The sequence below is a fragment of the Cherax quadricarinatus genome, chromosome 46 (assembly GCF_038502225.1).
Source record: "Cherax quadricarinatus isolate ZL_2023a chromosome 46, ASM3850222v1, whole genome shotgun sequence".
Lineage (NCBI taxonomy): Eukaryota > Metazoa > Arthropoda > Malacostraca > Decapoda > Parastacidae > Cherax > Cherax quadricarinatus.
The window spans coordinates 31345255-31366934 of record NC_091337.1 but is presented as its reverse complement, the minus strand read 5'-3'; the positions used below and the strand labels follow the sequence as shown (position 1 = coordinate 31366934).

The 21680-nt window shown below is 41.0% G+C and overlaps 1 protein-coding gene across 1 annotated transcript in view; it reads left to right on the top strand.

The window, feature by feature from the left end:
• Nucleotides 1-256: 256 nt before the first annotated feature.
• LOC128685669 (endoribonuclease Dicer-like) overlaps nt 257-21680 on the top strand; it is a 117123-nt gene continuing 95699 nt past the window's right edge. The window contains exon 1 of the mRNA XM_070094412.1: nt 257-496. The gene's annotated coding sequence lies outside the window, so the exon portion shown is untranslated. The remainder of the gene's footprint in view (nt 497-21680) is intronic.

Genomic DNA, 21680 nt, shown 5'->3' with positions numbered 1-21680 from the left:
ATATTATCTTATATTTTAGGAAGATAAAGTGGGAGAATTATTATTATTATAATCAAGGGGGAAGCACTAAACCCGTAGGATTATACAGCGCCTATGGGGGGATGGAAGGCATTCAGGCTTAATTCAGGGAACTGGAGCACAGATCCAATTCCCTAGATCAAGAGCCCCTCACCAGCGTCAAGGAGCCTTCCTTGAGGGGTAAAGTGGGAGAAGAGGTGTAAGATGAGCCCTTATAACCCACCACCACCGCCGCCACTAGTGTTAAACCTGCAGTGTCCACTGTAACACCTGCAGTGTCCACTGTAACACCAGCAGTGTCCACTAACACCTACAGTGTCCACTGTAACACCAGCAGTGTCCACTGTAACACCTGCAGTGTCCACTGTAACACCTGCAGTGTCCACTGTAACACCAGCAGTGTCCACTGTAACATCTGCAGTGTCCACTGTAACACCTACAGTGTCAGCAGCACGTCCTGACACTAGTGTTACACAAGGTAAGCCAATATATCTGGCTCAGTTATGACGTAGGTGGCCCGTGGCCTGGTAGGTAAGACTCGCCACACACACTGTCCATGGTTCAGTACCCGGCACGGGTACAAACACTGGGCCTTTTACCTTACACCTGCTGCCTTGTTCACCTAGTGGTAAGTAGGTACCTGGGTGTTTGTCACCTTACACCTGTTGTCCTTGTTCACCTAGTAGTAAGTAGGTACCTGGGTGTTTGTCACCTTACACCTGTTGTCCTTGTTCACCTAGTAGTAAGCAGGTACCTGGGTGTTAGTCACTGTACACCTGTTGTCCTTGTTCACCTAGTAATAAGTAGGTACCTGGGTGTTAGTCACCTTACACCTGTTATCCTTGTTCACCTAGTAGTAAGTAGGTACCTGGGTGTTAGTCACCTTACACCTGTTATCCTTGTTCACCTAGTAGTAAGTAGGTACCTGGGTGTTAGTCACCTTACACCTGTTATCCTTGTTCACCTAGTAGTAAGTAGGTACCTGGGTGTTAGTCACCTTACACCTGTTGTCCTTGTTCACCTAGTAGTAAGCAGGTACCTGGGTGTTAGTTACTGTACACCTGTTGTCCTTGTTCACCTAGTAGTAAGTAGGTACCTGGGTGTTAGTCACCTTACACCTGTTATCCTTGTTCACCTAGTAGTAAGTGGGTACCTGGGTGTTAGTCACCTTACACCTGTTATCCTTGTTCACCTAGTAGTAAGTAGGTACCTGGGTGTTAGTCACCTTACACCTGTTATCCTTGTTCACCTAGTAGTAAGTAGGTACCTGGGTGTTAGTCACCTTACACCTGTTATCCTTGTTCACCTAGTGGTAAGTAGGTACCTGGGTGTTAGTCACCTTACACCTGTTATCCTTGTTCACCTAGTGGTAAGTAGGTACCTGGGTGTTAGTCACCTTACACCTGTTATCCTTGTTCACCTAGTAGTAAGCAGGTACCTGGGTTTTAGTCACCTTACACCTGTTATCCTTGTTCACCTAGTGGTAAGTAGGTACCTGGGTGTTAGTCACCTTACACCTGTTATCCTTGTTCACCTAGTAGTAAGTAGGTACCTGGGTGTTAGTCACCTTACACCTGTTATCCTTGTTCACCTAGTGGTAAGTAGGTACCTGGGTGTTAGTCACCTTACACCTGCTGACCCTGAATTTGTTGGTAAATTATTATTGTGGAAGATGTTAATGATAAATGTTCATTGATCAGTGAAACTGCTTCATTTATAAGTGAAAATAATTTGTTAAATAATATGTTAAATATTGAAAATAACTCAGTGATTAGTAAATGAATTATTATGTTTAGTAGTGACAAATTATTATAGTAACGTCAGTGGCAGTTGTGTCAGTGGCAGGTCAGTGGCAGGTCAGTGGCAGTCGTGTCAGTGGCAGGTCAGTGGCAGATCAGTGGCAGTCGTGTCAGTGGCAGGTCAGTGGCAGGTCAGTGTCAGTGGCAGGTCAGTGGCAGGTCAGTGTCAGTGGCAGGTCAGTGGCAGGTCAGTGTCAGTCATGTCAGTGGCAGGTCAGTGGCAGTGGCAAGTCAGTGTCAGTCGTGTCAGTGGCAGGTCAGTGTTTACCTGGAGTTTACCTGGAGAGAGTTCCGGGGGTCAACGCCCCCGCGGCCCGGTCTGAGACCAGGCCTCCTGGTGGATCAGAGCCTGATCAACCAGGCTGTTGCTGCTGGCTGCACGCAAACCAACATACGAGCCACAGCCCGGCTGATCCGGAACTGACTTTAGGTGCTTGTCCAGTGCCAGCTTGAAGACTGCCAGGGGTCTGTTGGTAATCCCCCTTATGTGTGCTGGGAGGCAGTGTCAGTCATGTCAGTGGCAGGTCAGCGGCAGGTCAGTGTCAGTGTCAGGTCAGTGTCAGTCGTGTCAGTGGCAGGTCAATGTCAGTCGTGTCAGTGGCAGTCGTGTCAGTGGCAGGTCAGTGGCAGGTCAGTGTCAGTGTCAGGTCAGTGTCAGTCGTGTCAGTGGCAGGTCAATGTCAGTCGTGTCAGTGGCAGGTCAGTGACAGTGGCAGGTCAGTGTCAGTCATGTCAGTGGCAGGTCAGTGACAGTGGCAGGTCAGTGTCAGTCGTGTCAGTGGCAGGTCAGTGGCAGTCGTGTCAGTGGCAGGTCAGCGGCAGCGCAGTGTCAGTGTCAGGTCAGTGTCAGTCGTGTCAGTGGCAGGTCAATGTCAGTCGTGCCAGTGGCAGTCGTGTCAGTGGCAGTCGTGTCAGTGGCAGGTCAGTGTCAGTCGTGTCAGTGGCAGGTCAATGTCAGTCGTGTCAGTGTCAGTCGTGTCAGTGTCAGTCGTGTCAGTGTCAGTCGTGTCAGTGTCAGTCGTGTCAGTGTCAGCACAGTGTCAGTAGCAGGTCAGTGTCAGTCGGGTCAGTGTCAGCACAGTGTCAGTAGCAGGTCAGTGTCAGTCGTGTCAGTGTCAGCACAGTGTCAGTAGCAGGTCAGTGTCAGTCGTGTCAGTGTCAGCACAGTGTCAGTCAACACTAGACTGTTGTAAGTTTATTTACAGCTACAATTATCATAACTTAGTAATGTATAAATTACCTACCACTATAACTTAGTAATGTATAAATTACCTACCACTATAACTTAGTAATGTATAAATTACCTACCACTAACTTAGTAATGTATAAATTACCTACCACTAACTTAGTAATGTATAAATTACCTACCACTATAACTTAGTAATGTATAAATTACCTACCACTAACTTAGTAATGTATAAATTACCTACCACTAACTTAGTAATGTATAAATTACCTACCACTAACTTAGTAATGTATAAATTACCTACCACTATAACTTAGTAATGTATAAATTACCTACCACTATAACTTAGTAATGTATAAATTACCTACCACTATAACTTAGTAATGCATAAATTACCTACCACTAACTTAGTAATGTATAAATTACCTACCACTATAACTTAGCAGTAACATCAAGTTATTTTAGCTTAGGTGGGTTTGCTAGGTTTGGTTATTTTTTTTTGTTTTTTCTTATCATTAACAACAAAACATTTTAACTTGAAAACCAGCATGATGGAGGTCAGTTATTATATTATTTCTGGGCCAGGAGCTGTAACTGTTACTAACTAGTTAACAATAAATATCCATAACACTGTGAAAAACACTTTATCTCTTATGTCAAGTTTTCTCTACCAACTTATTTACCACACTGCAGTAATACTATTAATAGTAATAATAGTAGTAATAATAGTAGTAATGATAATGAAGCAGTGAGCCAGGATGTGGGTGGCTGTCTTGATAGTATGCTATCTCCACCATCTACTATCTCCACCTTCTACTGTCCCCACCATCACCCTCGACTATCTCCACCATCTACTGTCCCCACCATCACCCTCGACTATCTCCACCATCTACTGTCCCCACCATCACCCTCGACTATCTCCACCATCACCTTGTACTACCTGGAGTTTACCTGGAGAGAGTTCCGGGGGTCAACGCCCCTGCGGCCCGGTCTGTGACCAGGCCTCCTGGTGGATCAGAGCCTGATCAACCAGGCTGTTACTGCTAGCTGCACGCAATCCAACGTACGAGCCACAGCCCGGCTGGTCAGGTACCGACTTTAGGTGCTTGTCCAGTGCCAGCTTGAAGACTGCCAGGGGTCTATTGGTATGTATGCTGGGAGGCAGTTGAACAGTCTCGGGCCCCTGACACTTATTGTATGGTCTCTTAACGTGCTAGTGACACCCCTGCTTTTCATTGGGGGGATGTTGCATCGTCTGCCAAGTCTTTTGCTTTCGTTGTGAGTGATTTTCGTGTGCAAGTTCGGTACTAGTCCCTCTAGGATTTTCCAGGTGTATATAATCATGTATCTGTCTCCTCCATCACCCTGTACTATCTACTATCTCCACCATCACCCTGTACTATCTACTATCTCCACCATCACCCTGTACTATCTACTATCTCCACCATCACCCTGTACTATCTACTATCTCCACCATCACCCTGTACTATTTATTTATTATTAATTTGGACATGATACAATAAGGTAAAAAGAAATACAGTGGTTAAGTGTAACATTCCAAAAGTCCCTTGTATGCAGAGCATTATTGTCAGGCTTAAAATTAACTTAAGATTAACTAAGCAGTGATATATTCAGTGGTAAACATTATTGTAAACAAATAACAATTAAGCACAAATGAGTATTTCAAAGACAGTTCATATGTTCATTTACTGAGTTGCTGAGCATTCAGTAGAATGGAGTACAGTGGACCCCCGCATAGCGACCTTAATCCGTGCAAGAGGGCTGGCTGTTATGCGAAATGTTCGGTATGTGAATGAATTTTCCCCATAAGAAATAATGGAAATAAAATTAATCCGTGCAAGACACCCAAAAGTATGAAAAAAAAAAAATTTTACCACATGAAATGTTAATTTTAGTACACACAAACTGAAAAAGGTATGCACAATTACATGACACTTACTTTTATTGAAGATCTGGTGATGATTGATGGGATGGGAGGAGGGGAGAGAGAGTGTTAGTGTTTAGAAGGGGAATCCCCTTCCATTAAGACTTGAGGTGTCGAGTCCTTTTCTGGGGTTACTTCCCTTCTTCTTTTAATGCCACTAGGACCAGCTTCAGAGTCACTGGACTTCTTTCGCACAACATATCTGTCCATAGTGGCCTGTACCTCTCGTTCCTTTATGATTTGTCTAAAGTGGTTCACAACATTGTCATTGTAACAGTCACCAGCACGGCTTGCAATAGCTGTGTGAGGGTGATTTTCATCAAAAAAGGTTTGCACTTCAAGCCATTTTGCACACATTTCCTTAATCTTTGAAGTAGGCAATTCCTTCAATTTCTCTCTCCCCTCCTTTGAACCAGTTTCCCCAGGTCTGGCCTCTTGCTCTTGAAGTTGATCTATCAGCTCATCAGTGGTTAGTTCTTCATTGTCCTCCTCCACCAACTCTTCCACATCCTCCCCACTAACCTCCAACCCCAAGGACTTCCCCAATGCCACAATTGATTCCTCAATTGGTATACTCCTCTCAGGGTTAGCCTCAAACCCTTCAAAATCCCTTTTGTCTACACATTCTGGCCACAGTTTCTTCCAAGCAGAGTTCAAGGTCTTCTTAGTCACTCCCTCCCAAGCCTTACCTATAAGGTTTATACAATTGAGGATATTAAAGTGATCTCTCCAAAACTCTCTTAGAGTCAGTTGAGTTTCTGAGGTCACTACAAAGCACCTTTCAAACAGAGCTTTTGTGTACAGTTTTTTGAAGTTTGCAATAACCTGCTGGTCCATGGGCTGCAGGAGAGGAGTGGTATTAGGAGGCAAAAACTTCACCTTAATGAAGCTCATGTCCCCATAAAGTCGCTCTGCCACGTCTGTAGGATGACCAGGGGCATTGTCTAACACCAGGAGGCACTTAAGTTCTAATTTCTTTTCATTTAGGTAATCTTTGACATTGGGGGCAAATGCATGGTGTAACCAGTTATAGAAAAAGTCCCTAGTGACCCATGCCTTACTGTTTGATCTCCACAGCACACACAAATTATCCTTGAGGACATTCTTTTGCCTGAACGCTCTGGGAGTTTCAGAGTGATACACTAATAAAGGCTTAACTTTGCAATCACCACTAGCATTGGCACACATCAACAAAGTAAGCCTGTCTTTCATAGGCTTATGTCCTGGGAGTGCCTTTTCCTCCTGAGTAATGTAGGTCCTGCTTGGCATTTTCTTCCAGAACAGGCCTGTTTCATCACAATTAAACACTTGTTCAGGTTTCAGTCCTTCAGTTTCTATGTACTCCTTGAATTCCTGCACATATTTTTCAGCCGCTTTGTGGTCCGAACTGGCAGCCTCACCATGCCGTATCACACTATGTATGCCACTACGCTTCTTGAATCTCTCAAACCAACCTTTGCTGGCCTTAAATTCACTCACATCATCACTAGTTGCAGGCCTTTTTTTAATTAAATCGTCATGCAACTTCCTAGCCTTTTCGCTTATGATCGCTTGAGAGACGCTATCTCCTGCTAGCTGTTTTTCATTTATCCACACCAATAAGAGTCTCTCAACATCTTCCATCACTTGCGATCTTTGTTTCGAAAACACAGTTAAACCTTTGTCAAGAACAGCTTCCTTGATTGCCTTTCTGTTGCCCACAATAGTAGAGATGGTTGATTTGGGTTTCTTGTACAACCTGACCAGGTCGGTGATACGCACTCCACTTTCATACTTATCAATGATCTCTTTCTTCATCTCTATTGGAATTCTAACCCTTATTGCTGTAGGGTTGGAACTAGAAGCTTTCTTGGGGCCCATGGTCACTTATTTTCCAGAAACAGCACCGAAAACACTGTAATAATACGAAATATTCCGATTGTATGCTTGAATGTTACCGCGGAGGCTGGCTGGTAAACAATGCCACCGGCGGAACATATGAGGCTGGCTCAGGCTGCACATTGGACACGTCTCGGACGAAGGGCGCTGAGCGGGTTTTTGGGCGGTATGCGGGGCAAAATTTTAGCGATCAAAGCGTCCGGTATGCGGATTGTCCGTTATGCAAGGCGTCCGGTATGCGGGGGTCCACTGTATTAGGTAATGTAATTAAAAATAACAAAGTTTGATTGGGTCACAGGTTAAACATTTATGAGATAGTTATTCAGTATTTATTTAGTTGTGGGTGAGTAAGTGATTTTCAAGAAGAGACTTGAATTTATAAACAGTGTTTCTTTTATATTCACAGGTAATGAATTCCAGATTTTAGGGCCTTTTATGTGCATTGAATTTTTGCATAGTGTGAGATGGACATGAGGAACATCAAAGAGTGATCTGTGTCTTGTGTTATGATCATGTGTTCTGTTGAGGTTGGTAAGGAGATGTTTGAGGGGAGGGTTTATGTCAGAGTTAAGTGTTCTATGTATGTAGTAGGTGCAGTAGTAAGTATGGATGTTTTGTATGGTGAGTAGGTTTAGAGTTTTGAATATTGTTGGAGTGTGCTGTCTGTAGTGGGAATTTATCATTCTGACTGCAGCCTTTTGTTGGGTAATTAATGGTCTGAGATGGTTAATTGATGTTGAGCCCCATGCACAAATTCCATAGGTGAGATAGGGGTAAATAAGTGAGTGATATAGGGCCAGGAGGGCTGACTGTGGAGCATAGTACCGTATCTTCGATAGTATGCCTACTGTCTTGGAAATTTTCTTGGAAATTTGTTGTATATGTGTTTGAAATTTGAGTCTATTATCAAGGTGGATTCCTAAGAATTTTCCCTCTGTGAGCTTTGTGATAGGTGATCCGTTTATCATTATGTTAAAAGGGACATCTGTAGCTCTGTTTCCAAACTGAATGAAGTAGGTTTTGTCAATGTTGAGAGTAAGTTTGTTAGTCATCATCCAGGTAGATATTATTTTTTTTTATTATCACACTGGCCAATTCCCACCAAGGCAGGGTGGCCCAAAAAAGAAAAACTTTCACCATCATTCACTCCATCACTGTCTTGCCAGAAGGGTGCTTTACACTACAGTTTTTAAACTGCAACATTAACACCCCTCCTTCGGAGTGCAGGCACTGTACTTCCCATCTCCAGGACTCAAGTCCGGCCTGCCGGTTTCCCTGAACCCCTTCATAAATATCCAGGTAGGTATTTTCTGTAATTCGGTATTCACAGTATTGGCTAGCGTGACTGGGCTGGGTGAGAGAAGACGTATGTAGTGTCATCTGCAAATAGTGTGGGTTTGAGTAGTTGTGATGCATTTGGTAGGTCATTTATGTAAACGAGAAAGAGAAGTGGGCCGAGGACACTATCCCCACCATCACCCTCTACTATCCCCAACATCACCGGAACACCTCAATGCACTATTTTTTACCATTTCTTGTTGTAGTGTCTCTTGCTTTCAATAGTATTGTGAGCATCATTATTTCATATTATACAGTATGTTAGGTTAAGTTTATTATACAATATGTTAGGTTAAGTTCATTATACAGTATGTTAGGTTAAGTTTATTATACAGTATGTTAGGCTAAGTTTATTATACAGTATGATGTTAGGTTAAGTTTATTATACAATATGTTAGGTTAAGTTTATTGTACAGTATGTTAGGTTAAGTTCATTATACAGTATGTTAGGTTAAGTTTCTCATACAATATGTAAGGTTAAATTCATTATACGTAGAGTATGTTAGGGTAAGTTCATTATGCAGTATGTTAGGTTAAGTTTATTATACAGTATGTTATGTATTATACAGTATGTTAGGTAAAGTTTATTATACAGTATGTTAGGTAAAGCTTATTATACAGTATGTTAGGTTAAGTTTATTATATAGTATGTTAGGTTAAGTTTACTATACAGTATGTTAGGTTAAGTTTATTATACAGCATGTTATGTATTATTCAGTATGTTAGGTTAAGTTTATTATACAGTATGTTAGGTCAGGTATACTGTAGTGCAACTTGCTATTGCACTCAGTTCACACACTGAGGCCTGGGGGTTGATCCCATAGTACGGCTGGGAAACACTGACACGTTTCCTTAAGACGCATGCTGTCCATGTTCACCCATCAGTAAAATAGGTACCTGGGTGTTAGTTAACTGGTGTTGGTTGCATCCTGGGCTGAAATTGACGTAATTTTTCCCGAATGCTTCGCATAACAAGAGGCTTTCTGTGTAGTAATATGTCATTGATGTCAGCTAGGCCTGTATATCTTGTACATGTTCACTTACCATCCGACTTACGACCTGCTCGACTTACGACCACTCGACTTACGACCGTGTTTTTTATGCCAAATTTATGGGAAATAAACAACTATTTGTGTTGTACACAGTGTTTATCCTAAACCTTACTTTATAAAATACAGTACTAACAGCATAAAAAGTAAAGTAAAACATGAAATACCAAAATAAAACAATAAAATAAAGTCATTACAAAAATGTTTTGTTGATATTCAGTAGTGAAGTTCGACTTACGACCATTTCGACTTACGACCGGTTTCTCGGAACCGAACTCGGTCGTAAGTCGGATGGTAGGTGTACTTGTAGAAATAAAGATATTATTTTTATTATTATTATTATTATTATTATTATTATTATTATTATTATTATTACATAAGTTTATTATACAGTATATAAGGTTGGGATACTTTTTTTTTTTTTTACATTTTCACTAAAGCTGCTGTTTTAGGCATCCCATATGCATCATGTGGGTGGTAGTCAAAAGATTACAGAAGCACATGTGTCCAGGGACTGTGTTTCAACATTACAGAAGCACATAATGGGTCCAAAGACTGTATGTCAACATTACAGAAGCATGTAATGGGTCTGGGGACTGTATTTCAACATTACAAATGCACATAATGGGTCAAGGGACTGTACCTCAACATTACAGAAGCATGTAATGGGTCTGGGGACTGTACTTGAACATTACAAATGCACATAATGGGTCAAGGGACTGTACCTCAACATTACAAATGCACATAATGGGTCAAGGGACTGTACCTCAACATTACAAATGCACATAATGGGTCAAGGGACTGTACCTCAACATTACAAATGCACATAATGGGTCAAGGGACTGTACCTCAACATTACAAATGCACATAATGGGTCAAGGGACTGTACCTCAACATTACAAATGCACATAATGGGTCAAGGGACTGTACCTCAACATTACAAATGCACATAATGGGTCAAGGGACTGTACCTCAACATTACAAATGCACATAATGGGTCAAGGGACTGTACCTCAACATTACAAATGCACATAATGGGTCAAGGGACTGTACCTCAACATTACAAATGCACATAATGGGTCAAGGGACTGTACCTCAACATTACAAATGCACATAATGGGTCAAGGGACTGTACCTCAACATTACAAATGCACATAATGGGTCAAGGGACTGTACCTCAACATTACAAATGCACATAATGGGTCAAGGGACTGTACCTCAACATTACAAATGCACATAATGGGTCAAGGGACTGTACCTCAACATTACAAATGCACATAATGGGTCAAGGGACTGTACCTCAACATTACAAATGCACATAATGGGTCAAGGGACTGTACCTCAACATTACAAATGCACATAATGGGTCAAGGGACTGTACCTCAACATTACAAATGCACATAATGGGTCAAGGGACTGTACCTCAACATTACAAATGCACATAATGGGTCAAGGGACTGTACCTCAACATTACAAATGCACATAATGGGTCAAGGGACTGTACCTCAACATTACAAATGCACATAATGGGTCAAGGGACTGTACCTCAACATTACAAATGCACATAATGGGTCAAGGGACTGTACCTCAACATTACAAATGCACATAATGGGTCAAGGGACTGTACCTCAACATTACAAATGCACATAATGGGTCAAGGGACTGTACCTCAACATTACAAATGCACATAATGGGTCAAGGGACTGTACCTCAACATTACAAATGCACATAATGGGTCAAGGGACTGTACCTCAACATTACAAATGCACATAATGGGTCAAGGGACTGTACCTCAACATTACAAATGCACATAATGGGTCAAGGGACTGTACCTCAACATTACAAATCCACATAATGGGTCAAGGGACTGTACATAATTTTATTTCTTTGCATAGTTTACAATGTGTAATTACAATTTTGATTTGCTAAGTACAAAGAAAGCCACTATCATGCCGGGGCATTTTGGGCAGAATAAACCTAATGCTTAACAGACTACTTAATACTAGGCATATATATCATAGTTGTTTTGACTTGAACATCATTTTTTATATTTCAACAGAGGTAGTTAGTGGTTTAGCAGTAATTGATTTCATGATTGAAATGAATTGATTAACAGGTTACAGCATTATATTTTGGCACATTTTGCATAATGAAATTGAAACCATTTTAATTTTGAAGTAATCTTAAAATATATAGGAATTTTTGAGTTGGTGGTGGTGATAATATATAGTATTTGTGTGGTTAATTTTGGGAGATGAAGTGATATCTAAGCAGAGCCTTGAATTGGCGTGCAGGCAGGGGCCCTTTTGTATGTTCAGGCAATGAATTCCAGATCTTAGGGCCCTTTATGCGCATAGCATTTTTGCTTAGGGAGAGATGGACACCAGGGATATCGAAGAGTGCAATTTGTTGTATTCTCAAGATGGAGTTTGAGAGGAGAGTTAATATTGAATAATGTTCTGTGTATGTAGTAGGCACAATAATATAAGAACATAAGAACATAAGAAAGAAGGAACACTGCAACAGGCCTACTGACCCAAGCGGAGCAGGTCCATGTTTCCCCCCCAGATTAGACCATTGACCCACCCTCCCTGGATTATCCCAATGACCCACCCAGCCTGGTCATCTCCACTCAAGGATGGAGCACTGCACCAGACCCAGCAGCACAAGCTAGTCAGGTCCAACTCACACCCACCCACACCCACTCATGTATTTATCTAACCTATTTTTAAAACTACACAACATTTTAGCCTCAATAACTGTACTGGGGAGTTTGTTCCACTCATCCACAACTCTATTACCAAACCAGTGCTTTCCTATATCCTTCCTGAATCTGAATTTTTTCAACTTGAAACCATTGCTGCGAGTCCTGTCTTGGCTGGAAATTTTCAGCACGCTATTTACATCCCCTTTATTTATTCCTGTTTTACATTTATATACCTCGATCATATCCCCCTTAATTCTATGCCTTTCAAGAGAGTGCAGATTCAGGGCCCTCAGTCTATCCTCATAGGGAAGATTTCTAATACGTGGGATCATCTTTGTCATCCTCCTTTGTACGTTTTCCAGAGCATTTATATCCATTCTGTAATACGGTGACCAGAACTGAGCAGCATAGTCTAAATGAGGCCTAACCAAGGATATATAGAGTTGAAGAACAACCTGAGGACTTTTGTTATTTATACTTCTAGATATGAAGTGAGTGGGTATTTTGTATGTTATGCAGGTTCAAGCTCTTAAATAGTGGTGGGGTGTGTTGCCTGGCAAAGGAGTTTGTAATCAATCTCTCAGCAGCTTTTTCTTGGATTATTAAAGGTTTAAGTAATTTGCTGTGGTTAAACCCCATGCACAAATACCATAGGTGAGGTAAGGGTTGATGAGAGAGTGGTAAAGAGCAAGAAGTACCGTTAAGGGTACATAGTATTGTATCTTAGAAAGGATGCCTACTGTTTTGGAGATTTTTTTTGGTAATATGCTGTATGTGGGTCTGAAATTTAAGACAGCAGTCAATGTGGAGCTCTAGAAATTTGACATCAGTCTGTCTTGAAATGGGGGAACCATTTATCGATATGTTTAGCTGAATATTTGCTTCTGTTTCCAAACAGTATGCAGTAGGTTTTGTCAGTATTGAGAGTGGGTTTGTTGGTCGTCATCCAAGTGGATATTTTTAGTAGCTCATCATTTACAGTGTTTCTAAGTATGGTTTGGTTTGGATGAGAGAAAATATTGGGGAAGTCACTGATGCAAATGAGAAAGAGTAGTGGTTCAAAGACACTACCCTGGGGGACTCCAGCAAGAACAAGTTCTGATAAATTAGACACATGTGCAACACTTGGGTATCTTTATTGAGGAAACGTTTCACCACACAGTGGCTTCTTCAGTCCATACAAAGGAGAAACGTGAAGAACAGGAGGAGAATGAGGTAATCAGTCCCTCAGCCTTGAGTCGATGTGATCAGTCCATCAATCTTGATTAGAATAAAGCATATCTGCAGAGAAGTAGCTTATATACCATAGGCAGGAGAGGTGCAGCAGTCGTAGGTGGTGTGACATTTGTCCAATGTGGAAGTAGGTCGTGCCCAAGGGTTAGGCAAGCGAAGAATTCTCAAGTATTAAGATCCCAAGAAGTTGCAATGTCTGATAGGATTGTAGATGAATGGTTCAGAGAACTGACATGTTGATAAATTAGACACGTGTGCAACTCTTAGGTATACAGTGGACCCCCGCCTTATGAATGCATCACGTTACGTTAAATCCGCCATACGAAGCATTTGAACGCAAAAATTTTGCCTCGCCTTACGATAAAAAACTCTCCTTAGGTGATTCGTCCGGGACGTGTCCCACGTGTGGCCTCAGCTGCCCCGTGGGTGCCAGTGTTTACAAGCCAACCAGTGCGGTCGCATCTAAGCATACATTCAGTACATTTCATATTATCACAGTGTTTTTAGTGCTTGTAACTGCAAAATAAGTCACTATGGACCCCAAGAAAGCTTCTAGTGCCAACCCTGTGGTAAAAAGGGTGAAAATTACTATGGAAATGAAGAAAGAGATAATTGCTAAGTACGAAAGTGGAGTGCATGTCTCGGAGCTGGCCAGGTTGTATACCAAACCCCAATCAACCATTGCTATTATCTTGGCCAACAAAATGGCAATCAAGGAAGCTGTTCTTGCAAAAGGCGCAAGTTTGTTTTCGAAACAGAGATCGCAAGTGATAGAAGATGTTGAGAGACTGTTATTGGTGTGGATAAACGAAAAACAGATAGGAGATAGCATCTCTCAAGCGATCATATGTGAAAAGACTAGGAAGTTGCATGACGATTTAATTAGAAAAATGCCTGCAACTAGTGGTGATGTGAATGAATTTAAGGCCAGCAAAGGTTGGTTTGAGAGATTTAAGAATCATAGTGGCATACATAGTGTGATAAGGCATGGTGAGGCTGCCAGTTCGGACCAAAAAGCGGCTGAAAAATATGTGAAGGAATTCAAGGAATACATAGACAGTGAAGAATTGAAACCTGAACAAGTGTTTAATTGTGATGAAATAGGCCTGTTTTGGAAGAAAATGCCAAGCAGGACCTACATTACTCAGGAGGAAAAGGCACTCCCAGGACATAAGCCTATGAAAGACAGGCTTACTCTTTTGATGTGTGCTAATGCTAGTGGCGATTGCAAACTGAAGCCTTTATTGGTGTATCACTCTGAAACTCCCAGAGCGTTCAGGCAAAACAATGTCGTCAAGGCTAATTTGTGTGTGCTGTGGAGGGTAAACAGTAAGGCATGGGTTACTAGGGACTTTTTCTATGACTGGTTACACCATGCATTTGCCCCCACTGTGATTTTTTTTTTTTTTTTTTTTTTTTTTTATTTTATTATCACACTGGCCGATTCCCACCAAGGCAGGGTGGCCCGAAAAAGAAAAACTTTCACCATCATTCACTCCATCACTGTCTTGCCAGAAGGGTGTTTTACACTACAGTTTTTAAACTGCAACATTTACACCCCTCGTTCAGAGTGCAGGCACTGTACTTCCCATCTCCAGGACTCAAGTCCGGCCTGCCGGTTTCCCTGAACCCCTTCATAAATGTTACTTTGCTCACACTCCAACAGCACGTCAAGTATTAAAAACCATTTGTCTCCATTCACTCCTATCAAACACGCTCACGCATGCCTGCTGGAAGTCCAAGCCCCTCGCACACAAAACCTCCTTTACCCCCTCTCTCCAACCTTTCCTAGGCCGACCCCTACCCCGCCTTCCTTCCACTACAGACTGATACACTCTTGAAGTCATTCTGTTTCGCTCCATTCTCTCTACATGTCTGAACCACCTCAACAACCTTTCCTCAGCCCTCTGGACAACAGTTTTGGTAATCCCGCACCTCCTCCTAACTTCCAAACTACGAATTCTCTGCATTATATTCACACCACACATTGCCCTCAGACATGAAAAATTACCTAATGGAAAAGAAATTGGACCTTAAGTGCCTCCTGGTATTAGAAAATGCTCCTGATCATCCTTCAGACTTGGCAGAGCGACTTTCTGGGGACATGAGCTTCATTAAGGTCAAGTTTTTGACTCCTAATACCACTCTTCTCCTGCAGCCCATGGACCAGCAGGTCATTTCAAACTTCAAAAAAAAAACTACACAAAAGCTATGTTTCAAAAGTGCTTTGAAGTGACCTCAGACACTCAATTGACTCGAAGAGAGTTTTGGAGAGATCACTTTGGTATCCTCAGTTGTGTAAACCTTATAGGTAAGGCTTGGGAGGGAGTGACTAAGAGGACTTTGAACTCTGCTTGGAAGAAACTGTGGCCACAATGTATAGAAGAAAAGGATTTTGGGGCTAACCCTGAGAAGTGTATGCCACTTGTGGAATCTATTGTGGCATTGGGGAAGTTCTTGGGGTTGGAGGTTAGTAGGGAGGATGTGGAAGAGTTGGTGGAGGAGGACAATGAAAAACTAACCACTGATGAGCTGCAAGATCATCTTCAACAGCAAGAGGCCAGACCTGAGGAAACTGCTTCAGAGGAGGGAAGAGAGAAATTGAGGAAGTTGCCTACTTTAAAGATTAAGGAAATGTGTGCAAAGTGGGTTGAACTGCAAACCTTTGCAGATGAAAATCACCCTGACACAACTACTGCAAGCCGTGTTGGCAACCTGTACAATGACAATGTTATGGCCCATTTTAGGAAAGTCTTAACGGAACGGGAGGTACAGAGCTCTATGGAAAGATTTGTTGTGCGACAAAGGTCCAGTGACTCTCCAGCTGGTCCTAGTGGCATTAAAAGAAGGGAAGTAACCCCAGAAAAGGACTTGGTACCTCAAGTCCTAATGGAAAGGGTTTCCCGTTCTAAACAATAACTTCCACACTCTCCCCTCCTCCCATCCCATCAATCATCACCAGATCTTCAATAAAGGTAAGTGTCATGTATTCTATTCATAGTAGAGTAGTAATTGTGGATGTCTTCTTCAGTTTGTGTGTATTAAAATTAATATTTCATGTTGCAAAATTTTTTTTTGTTCATACTTTGGGGTGTCAGGAACGGATTAATTTGATTTCCATTACAGGTCCGCCATCACAAATTCGGCAATCAGTTATTCAGCGCTAATTTTGGCTAGCATAATTTCAAATTTCCAGGGTCGCCACACCAACCTGCTGGTACTGTTTGGTGGTGCTACTTGCTGCATAAGTCACTCCAATTTCTTTATCTCCATTTATTGTTATAACCTGCTTACTTTTAGCCCTAGCCATGGTTTCAATGAATAAAAGAAATGCTTCTCATTATGTAAAGCGCCTACACAGTACATTATCCATTAAAGATAAGGTGGCTTTGAAGCCACTGTCAGTTGCCATGAGCTCAGTCTCATGATGCAGGAGAATATGCTTTATTATTACGCTAATATCAACACTACAGCTTGTTTGCCTATCACAATTGATCTAATATGACATAATAAACAATATAAATAACATAAAACATGTTAAATACTCCAGAGTAAATAATATTTGGCATAACACCGAGCAGTTCGATGGAGGTATGAAGAGGATATGGTATACAAGTACCATTCTCCTATCCCTGTCTTGGTGGCTTATATTAAAGAAAACAGAGTATAGCACATGGATGACTGTGATATACACTCGTACTGCACCATAAACCTGAAACAAAAAAGTTATTTTCTCTATATAGATTATCACACATAGCAACATATGTGTAGAGAACCTAAGATAACCCAAAAAAGTCAGACAATGTGGCTTATTTCTAGTACCTGGCTTGGGTTAGCCATATATGGTTTTTGGCAAATATTCTATTCCCAGCCACGGTAGGAGCATTAGGCGTGTTTCTTTACACCTGTTGTCTATGTTTACCCATCAGTAAATGGGTACCTGGGTGTTAGCCGACTAGTGTGGGTGTTATCCTTGGACACTGACCTAATTTTCTTGAAATACTCTGCATAACAAGCAGCTTTCTATATAATAGTATGTCTCAAATGGAAATAAGTCATTCTGTCTGACATTTTTGGGTTATCCTAGGTTCTCTACACATATGCTGCTATGTATGATAATCTATGTAACTGTATTTGTGTATACCTGAATAAACTTATGTCACTGATCTCAGCTAGGCCTGTGTACCGTGTACATGTACGTGTAGCAAATAAAGATACGTATTATTTTTATTATTATTATATTATTTTCTCAATTGTTTGTTGGGTTATCTTATTGAAACTTGGGCAATGTATGATGGAAAGATACTTCTTAGCATACACCGAAAATGAAAGAAATCAGACCATGAATAGCGGAGTTAACTTCTCAGCCATTAGCGGCCGCTTAGCAGTATATTTTTGTATGGTTTATATGGTTATACATGTACAGTGGACCCTCGACCAGCGATGGCATCGATTAACAATAAATCTGACTAGCGATACATTTTATCACAAAAATTTTGCCTCAATTAGCGCTAAAAAACTCGACCAACACTATTCGTTCCGTCTGAGACGCGTCCACTTCTGGCCAGTGTTTACAAGCCAGCCAGCCACTGCAGTCGCTTCCAAGCATACAATCGGAACATTTCATATTATCACAGCCTTTTTAGTGATTGCACCTGCAAAATAAGTCACCATGGGCCCCAAGAAAGCTTCTAGTGCCAACCCTACAGCAAAAAGGGTGAGAATTACTATGGATATGAAGAAAGAGATCATTGCTAAGTATGAAAGTGGAGTGCGTGTCTCCGAGCTGGCCAGGTTGTACACAAAACCCCAATCAACCATCGCTACTATTGTGGCCAAGAAAACGGCAATAAAGGAAGCTGTTCTTGCCAAAGGTGCAACTATGTTTTCGAAACTGAGATCGCAAGTGATAGAAGATGTTGAGAGACTGTTATTGGTGTGGATAAACGAGAAACAGATAAGTCACTCTGTCTGACTTTTTTGGGTTATCCTAGGTTTTCTGCACATATGCTGCTATGTATGATAATTCTATGTAACTGTATTTGTGTATACCTGAATAAACTTACTTAGCAGGAGACAGCATCTCTCAAGCGATCATTTGTGAAAAGGCTAGAAAGTTGCATGATGATTTAATTAAAAAAATGCCAGCAACTAGTGATGTGAGTGAATTTAAGGCCAGCAAAGGTTGGTTTGAGAGATTTAAGAAGCGTAGTGGCATTCATAGTGTGATAAGGCATGGTGAGGCTGCCAGTTCGGACCACAAAGCGGCTGAAAAATATGTGCAGGACTTCAAGGAGTACATAGACAGTGAAGGACTGAAACCTGAACAAGTGTTTAATTGTGACGAAACAGGCCTGTTTTGGAAGAAAATGCCAAGCAGGACGTACATTACTCAGGAGGAAAAGGCACTCCCAGGACATAAGCCTATGAAAGACAGGCTTACTCTGTTGATGTGTGCCAGTGCTAGTGGTGATTGCAAAGTGAAGCCTTTATTGGTGTATCACTCTGAAACTCCCAGAGTGTTCAGGAAAAACAATGTCGTCAAGACTAATTTGTGTGTGCTGTGGAGGGCAAACAGTAAGGCATGGGTCACTAGGGACTTTTTCTATGACTGGTTACACCATGCATTTGCCCCCAATGTGAAAAATTACCTATTTGAAAAGAAATTAGACCTTAAGTGCCTCCTGGTATTAGACAATGCTCCTGGTCATCCTTCAGACTTGGCAGAGCGACTTTCTAGGGACATGAGGTTCATTAAGGTGAAGTTTTTGCCTCCTAATACCACTCCTCTTCTAAACACTAAGAAGATCAATGCTCTCCCCTCCTCCCATCCCATCAATCATCACCAGATCTTCAATAAAGGTAAGTGTCATGTAACTGTGCATGTAATCTTCAGTTTGTTTGTATGAAAATTAATATTTCATGTGGTAAAAATTTTTTTTTTCAATACTTTTGGGTGTCTTGCACGAATTAATTTGATTTCCATTATTTCTTATGGGGAAAATTAACTTGACTAACGATTATTTTGACTAACGATGAGCTCTCAGGAACGGATTAATATCGTTGGTTGAGGGTCCACTGTATTCTCATTTTTTCGGTCTCATTTGATAGAATGAAAGATATATTACAGAAATAGATATGATTTTGATTGCTTTCATGACGAAAAGTACCTTGAAATTGCGCTCACAGTAGCGAAAATGTTCTATTCTTTAGCGAATCTCAAGAGTAAACAAATGACGTCACCGTCCAATACCAATATGCAGTCAAGAATGGGTTGACATTATTTATACAATTATTACAATAATGCAGCAGTCTGCATAACAGTAAATCTTCTATTTTTTTGTGAACAAAAATTCCAAATGGTAAGCAAGAGTAATATAAGAGGGGCCAGGAGCTGTGACTAATGAACAGAGAAAATGTTATTTTAGTGCCAAGAATGTCTGTATTGTTTATTCTGGACCCTATTTTGAAATTGGCATCTGTTGAAATTTGTGTGAAATTGGCCAAATTGCCAATTTCTGACCACTATATTTGGTGGTTGAAAAAAGTGAATGGGCAGTTTCTTGTACTCAGTTGACAGATTAGAAGTAAATAAGTTTATTCAGGTATACACAAATACAGTTACATAGATTATCATACATAGCAGCGTATGTATAGAGAACCTAGGATAACTCAGAAAAGTCAGAGTGACTTATTTCAAGTACCTGGCTTGGGCTTGCCATATATGATTTTTGGTAAATATTTTTTTTCTCGGTTGTTTCTTGGGCAATATCATTGATACTTGGGCAATGTATGATGGAAAGATGCTTCTTAACGAACAACAAAAATAAAAAAGACGGAAGATAAATAAGGGAGTTCACTTCTCAGCCATTAGCCGCCTCTTTGCAGTATACAGTGGACCCCCGCTTAACGATCACCTCCCAATGCGACCAATTATGTAAGTGTATTTATGTAAGTGCGTTTGTACGTGTATGTTTGGGGGTCTGAAATGGACTAATCTACTTCACAATATTCCTTATGGGAACAAATTCGGTCAGTACTGGCACCTGAACATACTTCTGGAATGAAAAAATATCGTTAACCTGGGGTCCACTGTATTTTTGTATGGTTTGTATGGTTGTATTCTCATTTTTTTGGACTCATTTGATAGAATGGAAGATTTATTACAGAAATAGATATGATTTTGATTGCTTTCATGACGAAAAGTACCTTGAAATTGAGCTCAAATTTGTGGAAATGTTCGATTTTTGCCGATGTTCAATGAATTTTGTGTAAGTCAATTTGGTTAATTTTATTAAATTTATTCTAATCTAACCACTCTGTAATCCGGCAAACTCAGTAATCCGGCACACTACAGGTCCCAATGATGCCGGATTTGTGATGGAGGACCTGTATTTCTTATGGGGAAAATTAATTCAGCTAATGATAATTTCAGCTTACGATGAGCTCTCAGGAACAGATTAATATCATAAGGCGGGGTCCACTGTATAAGCTACTTCTCCATAGATATGCTGTATTCTATTCAAGATTGATGGACTGACCACATCAACTCAAGGTTGAGGGACTGATTACCTCATTCTCCTCCTGTTCTTCACAAATTCTCCTTTGTGTGGACTAATGAAGCCACTGTGTGGCAAAACGTTTCCTCAATAATGATACCCAAGAGTTGCACATGTGTCTAATTTATCAACATGTCAGTTCTCTGAACCATTCATCTACAAGAACAAGCTCTGTGGTGGAGGCAACACCATTTGTGTATACAGCCTCTCCTCACTTACCGACGACTCAGACTTACGACGCCTCTGATCAGTATGCATACCTAAATAATGCATATAAGAGCTGATTTCTTCTATTCTGTTTATTGTATATACAGTGGTCCCTCGATAATTGTCGAGCTCGATAGTCTTCCTTTTCGGAAATCATCTCGTTATTTTCGTCCAAACATTGGCTCACAAATGGTTGGTTGACTCACTAATCGTCGTTCATCCTGGACGCGTACTCACGGCTCTGAGCCGCGACGGTCCCCTCACTTGTTCATATGAAATATTTCATAATATTCCATTCATTTTAGTGCTTGCAAGTGCTAAATAAGCTACCATGGCTCCAAAGAAAGCTCCTTTGGTAAAGAAGGTGAGAAATACGATTGAATTTAAGAAAAATATCATTGAACAATATATACGTGTGGCCGAACTGGCCAGGATGTATAACAAATCCCGTACAACCATATCTTCCATTGTGGCCAAGAAAAAGGAAATCAAGGAAGCTGTTGTTGCAAAGGGGGTAAATATGCTAACAAAAATGACATCACCAGTACTCGAAGAGGTTGAGAAGTTATTATTGGTGTGGATAAACGAGAAACAATTAGCAGGAGATAGTCTTATGATGTTGATTATTTGTGAAAAGGCTAGGCAGTTGCATGACGATCTGGTAAAGAAATTGCCTGCAATGAATACTGATATTTGTGAATTTAAGGCCAGCAAAGGTTGGTTTGAGAGATTTAAGAACCGTAGTGGCATACACAGTGTGA